Source organism: Ochotona princeps, chromosome 30 (genome assembly GCF_030435755.1).
Source record: "Ochotona princeps isolate mOchPri1 chromosome 30, mOchPri1.hap1, whole genome shotgun sequence".
In the NCBI taxonomy this organism is placed as follows: Eukaryota; Metazoa; Chordata; class Mammalia; order Lagomorpha; family Ochotonidae; genus Ochotona; species Ochotona princeps.
Window position 1 is genome coordinate 1610241 of NC_080861.1, and position 10195 is coordinate 1620435.

A 10195-nucleotide genomic window follows, 5' to 3' on the forward strand; every position below is an offset into this window, starting at 1 on the left:
GGCAGGACCTCCTTTGGCCTCAGCCCCCAGAGCTCCCTGAGAAAGGGAAACCATCTCAAGTCTGGCAGGAGCTCAAGGCTCCAACTCCAGAGACCCCTAGACAGGTTTACCATTTCTTCCTGCGGCACATGGCCCCATCTTAGTCCAGAACCAATAAAGATGGGGAGTGAACCATCAAACGGAAGATCTTCCTCTCTGTCTCTCCTCCTCTATGTATATCTGACTTTCTAATAAGAATAAATAAACCTTTAAAAAAATTCGTTAGCTAGGGCCCCGCGGCGTGGCCTAGTGGCTACATCAATCCAGGATGATGGTTCATTTAAAATTTGTGTTTGTCACATCAGTGGTTGTGCGAATGCAAACTGCGTGGTTCAGAAAGTTGAAAAGCTCTACAGTTCAGGAAGTTGCACCTTGTTCACAAACAGCACATTCACGCTCTATTTGGTACGTCAACATTATGCCAAAAATGTAAGCAAATGATAGGCTAACCCAAGGCCTCTCCCGCTGGATTCTCTGCCACATTCTTGAGAATCTGACTCAGGTGGGTGTGGCCACGCTGAGGGAGGGGTTACCAGCTTGGTCTCCCTCTGGCAGTGGCAAAAGCACTCCACTGCACATGCTTCAGGGGGAAGCCAACGCTTGGTAGCTTCTCACATCCAGAGAGCTACAAGTGTCACAGATAAAATAACTCAAGTCTTCCTTTGGAGTCAGGTCTGGGGTCACATCAGGTGAGGGCCTTTTGGGGACCTCCTCCCCCAACTGGACCAATGGTCTCAAAACTCCAATCGCAGGGAAAATCCCAGGATCTGTGGTCTGTAGCAGAGAATGGAGGGCAGAACAAATTGGGCAACTCTCCCAGCCAAGTGCCCCTATGAGATGCCACAAGGCAGAGACTTAGCCCACGACACCACCAAGCCAAGCACCCTGAAATTTTTGAAAATAAAATATTGGGAGCAGGAAAGGAAAAACAAAAACTTGGTCTCAAAGCTGAGGTCTAATAAAATACTATATGACTATTCTGAGTCCATTATTTCTTTTTAAGATTTATTCATTTTTATTGGAAAATCAGAGATAGAGAAAAGGAGAGACAAAAAGGAAGATCTGTCTGCTGGTTCACTGCCCAAATGTCTTCAACACTAGAGCTGAGCTAATTTGAAGCCAGAGCCAGGAACCCAGGAGCTTCTGGGTCTCCTATGTCGGTACAGGGTCCCAAGGCTTTGGGCCATCCTCGCTGCTTTTCCAGGCCACAAACAGGTATCTAGATGGGAAGTGGAGCTGCCAGGACATGAACTGGTACCCAAATGGAATCTGGTGCTTCCAAGACAAGGATCAGCAAATTGAGCCGTCGTGCCATGCCCGTGAGTCCATTCTTATGGGAAGCTCAGAAGCTCGCAGAGGACCCCATGGAGTAATGTTAGTCATCAGTAATGCTCTTCTGTAGGTTGAACAGGAATGTCAGGCCAACTGATTGGATGGAGTTTTAACCTGTACTGCAATACATGATTCTCCCGACTCACAACCTTCCCAGACTGTGAAATACACTTCTGCTCTCACAGTCCCAGGAAGCCTGTGGCAGTGAACAGTAGCTGAACGCTCACCACAGGCCCGGCATGTTTTGAGCACTGACTCACTTGACGCTCACAACCTGTTAGAGGCAGCTAAGCAACCTGCCTAAAGTCCCACACCTGGCAGAGCTGCATCCAACCGTGGGATCTGCTCCAGGTGAAGACAGTGAAGCCCCTGAGCAGCAAAGCATGATCCGTCCTGTCCCAGCTACCTGCGACTACTGATTTCTAACATGGACCTTTTCAGCAATGCATATGAAATACTTAGTCTGCTTATATTAAAATGTGAACTGCAAGCAATTCCAGCTGTGTGCTAAGAAACTAGTATGAGAGGTTAAATGCTTACCTGTATACAAAGGACAGCTCCAGAAGCTGCTGGGGGTTGTGTGGGGAGAGCAGAGGTCGGGGGATCAGGTCTACCTAGTGTACAGTCACCCAGAGTTGGGGGGTCATAGCTGAGGAAGAGGAGGCATTGGGGTTAAGGCTAGGGGTGGAGGGTCATCTGAAAGGTGGGGGGATTCCCCTTGCAGTGAAATGTGTGCTGCACAGAGCCAGTAAGGCTACGATGCTGGCAGACGGCTTGACCATAGGGCACTTCTCCCCATTTCCAGTAATTTAGGAATCCATTCTTGTTAACTTTGCTTCCTTAAATTCCTAGCAGTTGGCTAAAACGTGACCCAGTGGGAGTCAGGGGATTCCCGATTCTGTCCCATCCTTCCCACTAACGCCTAACCACTGTGAGTGCTTTCAACTCTCAAGTCCATGCAGGTGGGCTTCCCCAGAGACAGAAGTCCCTGCTTGCCACCTCTGATTGGCACTGATGAGCAAGCACGCATGTGCAGGAATCACCATTTCGCCAGTTGGCGCGCAGGGGAGTTGAGGGGAATAGAGACGGAAGATGTCTTAGAATGCTGCCAGCAACCAGACCTGCACTGGAGGAAATGATCCTGCAATCAAACTTGGGTCTCTTCAAGGAACTGCGACAGCAATCCTCAGTCCACAGTCAGCAGAAGGTGGAATTAGGGCATGGACACGAAGGGAAAGAACAGAGTAGGGCTCTATCGTGTCAAAGAAGCCAGTTGGGGATGTGAGAGAAGGAGGCTTGGATGAGTACGCAGAAGCTGCCACGAGACAGTCCCGGTCCCGATACCCATGAGGGATGAAGCTCCCATCCTTGGAGATGGAGAGTGTGTGAGTAGCAGGTAGCCAAGGTGTGGGATCACAGCTGTCAGACCCAGCAGAGACCAAGAAGGCGGTTAAAAAGCAGACCCAGGTTGTGGCCTAGCGGCTAAAGTCCTGGCCTTGAACACGCCGGGATCCCATATGGGCACCAGTTCTAGTGCCGACAGCCCCAGTTCCCACCCAGCTCCCTGCTTGTGGCCTGGGAAAGCAGTCGAGGACGGCCCAAAGCTTTGGGACCCTGCACTCATGTGGGAGACCCGGAGGAGGTTCCTGGTTCTTGGCTTCAGATTGGCGCAGTGCCGGCCGTTGTGGTCACTTGGGGAGTGAATCATTGGACGGAAGATCTTCCTCTCTGTCTCTTCTCCTCTGTGTATACCTGACTTTGTAATAAAAATAAATAAATCTTAAAAAAAAAAAAAACAGACCCAGCATGATAACTCAGTTGGCTAATGCTTTCTTTGCATGCTCCGCGACCCCATACCAGTGCTGTTTCTAATCTGGGCAGCTCCACTTCCCATCCAGCTCCCTGCTTGTGGCCTGGGAAAGCAGCAGAGGACGGCCCAATGCCTTGGGTACCTGCATCCCCGTGGGAGACCTGGAAGAGACTCCTGGTTCCAGGCTCCTAGCTTCGAATCGCCTCAGCTCTGGCCATTGTAGCATTTGCGGTGTGAACCATTGGAAGGAAAATCTTTCTGTCGTTTCTTCTCTCTGTAAATCTACCTTTCCAAAAAAAATAAATAAAACTTAAAAAAAATTTCAGGGCTAGCAGCAGAAATTGTCAGGAACATCTTCCAGCTTACTGATTCCTGCCTAATCTTCTCGCGTACTTTCTTCACATCATTACCAGCAAAATGCATACAAAGGGATTTCAAAAAATTGGTGGAATTAAATGGTAAGCTCATTTTGGTACACAACATTTTTAAGCCTTTAGTTGTAAGGAGTTATTCCAATATCCTTCCCTGGACAGTGCCATTCCTTCTTCCTCACAGCTCACGAAACTCCTGCCAGCCTAGCTACCCACCAATCGGATGTAACCTGGCTTTCCACCTGAATCCCACCTCCCAATCTTCCAGCCCCTCCCCAACTCCGCCCACTCGCCAATCATCCCTAGGCATTCACCTGCAGGCACCAATCCCCTGGGGACCTGGCCTCAATCCCTCCCAATCCCCACCCCCTACACCTGGCAGACAAAAAGGCCCCCCAGGTGCGGCTCGCTCTCTTATCCCTCCCTCTCTTATCCCGGCTCTTACCCTGCTCTTTCCCGCTCTTATCCCTGTCCTACCCTTCTCTCTCGCCCCCTCTTTCTTGCTGTTCCTGCCCCGTTGGAATAAACCTCCTAAGATACCTTGTTGCGTCTGGTGTGTTTCAGCTCACGGTAAAAAACCAGGTTGTGGGAATTAGTTGCGCGTAATAATATCATAATATCCTATGGACTAGAACTCTGCAATCTTTTTAAATAACTAACATTAGTTCTTTCATAGCCTGTGTTTTCCATGAACTAACTGAGGACTTCTACCATATCCGCCTGGTCCAAACCGGAGAGCCTCGGTCCTCCTGGAGCCTGGAGGCCCAAGTACGCCTTAGCTAGGGTCTGAAGGAGCCAAGAGCTGCACGCAGGCCTTTCCTTTGCAAAGCTCATGTAGAGTTCAGGGCAGTGTGGAAAAAGCATTCATTTGTTCATTCATTCGACAAGTAACTCTTTGAGAAACTTCCAAGTGTCAGGGCCCATGCTGGGCTTCATTGTGAGGCAGTAGGTGGTGAATCAGACACAGTGCCTGCTCCCCGGGACGCTCTGGGCCTGGCGGGGGAGAGCAAGGAAGAATGTACAATAAGGGCCCAGTGACAGAAAGGTGGCAGAGCGAGCTGTGGGAGCCTGGGGGCAGGGCGGGGGACAGACCACTTCCCACGGCTCCCCCTTCCAAGAGCCCAACTACAAAGCGAAGGAATCTTAAAAAAAATCCCAGTTAATCCCTGAAGGGCTGCCCTGAGCTGTGCAGGTCGGAGGTCCACTTCTCACCACACTAGCTGGGACCCTGTCTGCGTCCTGCCTCTTCCCACAGGCTCCCTGCCACCCGACAGCCACTGCGGCAGGGCTAGCCTGTGAGTACGCTCCATCCCCCCCTTGAACCTCTGCTTCCCTACCTGAAGGCCTTTCACCATGATGACTGAGCTGCAGGGAAGCAGGGAGTAACCAGGTCACTGGCCGTAAGGAGAGTAACTGCCAACAAGGCAGGTACCGGGCCTCTGGGGGGCGGGGAAGGCAGCTGGGGTCACCTGATCCTACAGCTGCAACCCAGAGGAAAGCCAGCCTTTCCCTTTCTGACTTAGACGCCTGCAGTTGCCACCTGCCAGGTCCCCGAACCAATCACAACTGTGATGTCTGCCTACCCACTGCGGGCCACCCGCCCATCCCACACCAGGAGTCCCACCAGGCCCGTGTGGGGCGGAGCACGGGAGTTTCCAGAGGAAAAGTGGGGGCAGAGACAGTAGAGGTCCTGACCCCGGTGCTGGCGGGGTGTCCCCAGCTCCCCTGGCCTGCACATGCCCCACTACACCGCTCTCCCCGCCTCTTCCATCTCCGCAGCGCAGCCACTCCAAGCCTCTTCCCCTGATTCCACAGGCTAAATTACATCTCTCTGACCCACATTTTTACAGCAACTTGGTAATCAATACTTTCTGATTTGGTTTTTCATTTAATTGGGTTTCATGTCGGTTCCTACACGGTGGCTCCTACACTTCCTCTCTAGGCTGTGTCCCCAGTTCACTGGGTTCTTGTCATTGTGTGTCCAGGTGCTGGCTTGCTCATGCGAGATAGGCATTTACTTTCCTGTTTGTTCAGAACAATAGGTGACACACACTAGGCACACAGGCAAATAAGGTACACTGGTTGAAAGCTGAAGCAGCTTAAGATCCTGCTAGAGGCCTACATGATGGCAGAGCTGGAAAAGCCACTGCCTGTGAGGCCGGCATCCCGTGTCAGCACCAGTCCAAGGCCGGGGTCTGTTTCCGAAGCAACACCCAGCTCAGGACCTGGGCAGAACAGCTGGTTATGCGCTTGGCCCTGCTTTCTCACCAATACAAATAATAAATCGTGGGCCCAGTGCAATAGCCTAATGGCTAAATCCTCACCTTGCAACTACCAGGATCCTACTTGGGCTCCGGCTCATGTCCAGGATGCTCCATTTCCATCCAGCTCCCTGCTTGTGGCCTGGGAAAGCAGTCGAGGATGGCCCAAAGCTTTGGGACCCTGCACCTGCATGGGAGACCCAGGAAAAGCTCCTGGCTCCTGGCTTCCGATCAGCTCAGCTCTGGCTATTGCAGGTACTTTGGGAGTGAACCCGCAGACAGAAGATCTTTCTGTATATCAACCTTTCAATTAAAAGATTATATGTAAATAAATATATATATATATATTTTGAAAAATGTTTAGTGGGGCAGGAGTTGTGGTGGGTTGGGTAATCCCCCTGCTGTACTGACAAGCATGGATTGTGCCTCACTTCCTGGCTTCTCCACTTGTGATCCAGCTCCCTGCTGAGGTATCTGGACAAGAAATAAGTAAAGATTTTTTAGAAAACAATTTGTGGAAAATTGAAATTAAAAGATGTTTATTTGGTACAAAAATGTTTGAAATCGTATACAGTTTCCTACCAACTTTTGAAGACCAATGTATCCATAGATTTCAATTTTTTTATTTACATTAAAGTAAACCTAGCTTTAATTTCATTTTCCCCAAATGTTTCAAAGTACCCTGGTTCATGCATACACACTTCTAGCTACTGAGTTCCAGTGTAAAAAACATTTCTTGTTGGAGGTTAGATTACAAAAGCTTAAGATGTTCTGTGCAGATGCAAATATGCTGAGATGGCCTCCTTGGGGTTCTGAGAGCAGGTGCTGCGTGGCGTCACGGCAGGAAATCGCGCCTGGGGAACTCATCAGAGGACCAGGCTGGAAGCAGAGACAATCTCAGGATGAACTCCACAGCTCTGTGCTTGGCTTGGCTGCCCGTGCGTCCTCAAGGCCATTTCATCATATGTCAGAGTGAGGTGGCGGGGGGTATTTAGTTTTTCTTTCAAATAACAGATGACTTCATGCTTTCTGGAATTGAATACAAAATTGAATTTTTTTAAAGTGCTGCATGCAGTTACGCTATGAACTGCATAATGCCAGAAAATAACACATGATCTGGGCGATGTCACAGCATGCTACAGGGCTGCTGGGATGCCGTCACTCCATACAGCAGCGCCTTGGGTCAGCTCCTCTGCCCTCTGATCCAGAGAGCAGCCGGGTCCCTGTACCCACCTGGGAGACAGGTGGAGTTCTGACTCGCCTGTGGATTGGCCTGGCCCAGCGCTGGCTGTCAGGAACGTCAGGAGTGAACAGCACACGTGTGGATCTCTCGCTCCCTGTTAAGTTACCTTACAGCAGAGAGGCCCTGCTGCACTGAACAGCTGGGGCGTGAACCTGCTGGCTGTGTGCATTCAATGGAGAGAACCAAAGATACATTGGCTGAAGACCCAGAACAAGGTCCAAAACCCACACTGTGTCTACACCTTGTCCTCAAGGAATTTACAACTTGGCAGGAGATATAAATGCATAAACAAGTAAACAAAGCAGGTTCCTAGAAGCTAATGTAGCTTATCAATGACAAATTCACTTTATGTTTGTTTTAATCAGTCATCAGTTACTTCCAGAAATAAGCATTGAATATTATTCAGGTGACAGATCCTGTGCAGAGACTTCAAAAGTAAACAAAATAAGATGTCCTTTCCTTCAAGGAATTCAATCTAATGGAGCCTTTAGTTGCAGGGCTACAAATGGTGTTATAAGTCAGGTCAGGGACCCAGAGTGGTAGCCTAGCAGCTAAAGTCCTCGCCTTGCATGCGCCAGGATCCCATATAGGTACTGGTTTGTGTCTCGGCGACCCTGCTTCCCATCCAGCTCCCTGCTTGAGGCCTGGGAAAGCAGTCGAGGACAGCCCAAAGCCTTGGGACGCTGCATTCATGTGGGAGACCCAGATGAAGCTCCTGACTCCTGGCTTTGGATCGGCATAGCACCGGCCTTTGCAGTTGCTTGGGGAGTGAATCATCGGACGGAAGATCTTCCTGTCTGTCTGTCCTCCTCTCTGTATATCTGACTTTGTAACAAAATAAATAAATCTTTTTTAAAAAAAAAAGAAAAACAAATAAACAAGGATTGGGTCCATTCAGTAGGCACGCAGGCAGATCAGGACTTCCCGTGGAGAAACCTTGGACAAGTTATTTAACCCCTTCACGCTGTAGTCTCCTCAGCTGGAAAATGTAGATGTTAATGGTCTCCAGAGTGGATGTAGTGATGCAGCAAGTGCCATGACTATCCGCGACACCCACGTGTCATTTGAGTGCCGGCTCAATTCCTGCTACTCTGTTCCCCATCCAGCTTCCTGCTGAGGCACCATGGGAAGCAGCACATTCCTGTAGGGAACTAAGTAAGATTAGGTGGGAACAGATCAGAGACGTTCCTGCTCATTTCTGCCTCAAGCCCTGCATTGCGACTCCAGCCCTTACCTGTTCATCCTGCACATCTGCTTTCCCATGATGCAGGGAGAAGTGATGTCGTACAAATAGGCAGGAGCCTAGCTAGGTCTACGGAGCCAATCACTATCCTCCTACTTGTCGACCGAAGCGCCTCCTTCCCCCTGGAGGACCGCAGCCCCCACCCTGGCCTGGGAGCATCTGCTCCAGCAGGACTTAGGAAGACACCGTGAAGATATGATTATGGAGCCCCACACAGGACCTGGGAGACACCATGGAGATGTGATTATGGAGCCCCACACAGGACCTGGGGAGACACCATGGAGATATGATTATGGAGCCTCACACAGGACCTGGGAGGCGCCACGTAATTCCCAGGTGGCTTCATTCCAGGAGAGGCGCCACACTGACCTCATGAGGAGACCACCAACTGGAAGGGCTTCTCTGTCTTTTCTGTTGCAGATCTTGGCAGGAGGGGCTGCCAGGTGCCCTGTCTGCTGTGCCCCTCCACCTTGCAAGCAAACCCTCTGGCCTGCTGCCCATTGCTGCCGGGTACTTCTCTTTCTCGCCTTTTAAGTACCTTGGTTATCACTGCGTGTCTTCTGTGTGTCAGCATTTAGCATATTTATCTTCATAAATGACAAGAACCTGAAGTAAAAAAGAAAATTGATACAGCTTGTCCACATCAGAAGGGAGACAACGTTATGGTCATGTGAAATTCAACTTAACATGCAGGCTCTGTGACACTCCCAAAAATCCTCCAGCAAGTTGAAGCCTACGCAGACTCCATCCGGATGGTGCATTCAGTTAGGGCTCCTCCAGCACCCCACCCACGGGGCTGTCACAGGTGGGATTGCCCCTCTCCTTTCCTGGCTTCCAGCCTCGCCTGACTTCCTCCCAAGTTGTACGGGCGATTCTCCGGCCCACTCGTGGTAGGTGTCCCACGTGCTGGTGTGAACGTGGGTTCTGTGTTCCCCGCCGCACGTTTAAATCCCGCTGCCACTGTGCACAGGCCTTACACCTCTGCCTTAAATCCTCATCTCTTGGGAAACACTTCAAATAAAAAGCTACCCCTACCAAGAAGGCAGTTCAAGGGCCAGAGCGCTGCCACCCACTTGGGAGAGCTAGACGAAGCTCCTGGCTCCTGGTCTCAGCCTGGCCCAGCCCTAACTTAGGGGCCTTGGAGAGGCAGAGTGAGGACCTGTGAATGGTGTGTGCATATCTCTGTAGTTCTGCTTTCCCAGTAGAGGAAAACAATAAACAACAAACAATTATCTAGTTTATATGCGCTCCGAAAGAGTAAATGAACAAATGCAGGTTCTCAGCCCAGTGCTAGCAGGTACGAGAGAAGCATCCAGGGAGTTTTTAACTTTGTGAGATAAAAACTCTCCCTTTCAGTGGTTTAGTCTTCACATAGAAAATCAGATGCTGCCAATTAGATGCAATTTGGAAAAACTAAATATTGAAATTCATGAGTGAATAAATGTCAGTAAATGCAGAGCAGATGTAAATATAAGTTGTAGATGAAAGAAGTTCTGAACTATTTTAGGTTTTTTTTGTCCTTTGGTTATGTGTTTATTCTATGGAATTTCTCAAATTAGGTCTACACGGTAACACAGGCTAGGTTCTTGAAATTACAGTTCCTAAACTCAGTGTTTCAAAATGATTTCAAGAGACGAAAGTGTAACAGTTTAGCCTAAGGATCTTAACTGGCTTTACTTTCTAGTGTAGAATCAGGCAACATTTCATCCCACACCATTTAACAAGTGTTCTCATGGGCTGACCGGAAGGGGTTCATTTTATAGACAAGTGAAGAAAACAGGGAGAAGAACAAACAGCAAAGGGCTTGTGTCAGTCACTGTCCTCAGAGGGGACGTGGGGCAGCAGGATGATTGATGGGTTAATACCTGTGTGCTTCGATCCCTGCATTGTATAGGG